Here is a 519-nt window from a genome sequence, read left to right on the forward strand (position 1 = left end):
TGGGAAGAACAACAAAAATTAAAAGAAGGGATTGAAAAGAAAGCAAACAAACCGATCGAAAGAGAAGAAACTTCAAACACGGAGAAAATAGAAAAGGCGAAAAGAAATAGTTTCGTAGAGTTTTGTTTTTGCGTCGCACCTCACGCACGAACTTGTGAGTGTGTATCACCCGTCTACTGAACCGTGTGTTTGGACAACGTTTGCTCGGCACTTCGAAGCGAAGAAACGTTAACAAGCAAATAAACAAACAATGAAAAAACATCATCAAGTAATCGTTCGGTTTTTTTTTAGCGTTTGCCTATTTCGTCCTCCTCCCCCCCCCCTGTGCATCGTCACCTGTAACGGATGGATGTGTAATGCTTATGCGAAGATGATCCTTCCCTCTTTTGACTTATATTACTGTGTTTGATTCTACTCTCAACTTACTATTGTCTTGTTTTTCCTATTCAATTCTTCTTTATTTGCCTTTCCTCTTGATCGTTTAATCCTTTATAGTGTTTTCTCTCTCTCTCTCTCTCT

This window comes from Trypanosoma equiperdum (genome assembly GCF_001457755.1).
Source record: "Trypanosoma equiperdum strain OVI genome assembly, contig: ctg_1063, whole genome shotgun sequence".
Taxonomy (NCBI): Eukaryota; Euglenozoa; class Kinetoplastea; order Trypanosomatida; family Trypanosomatidae; genus Trypanosoma; species Trypanosoma equiperdum.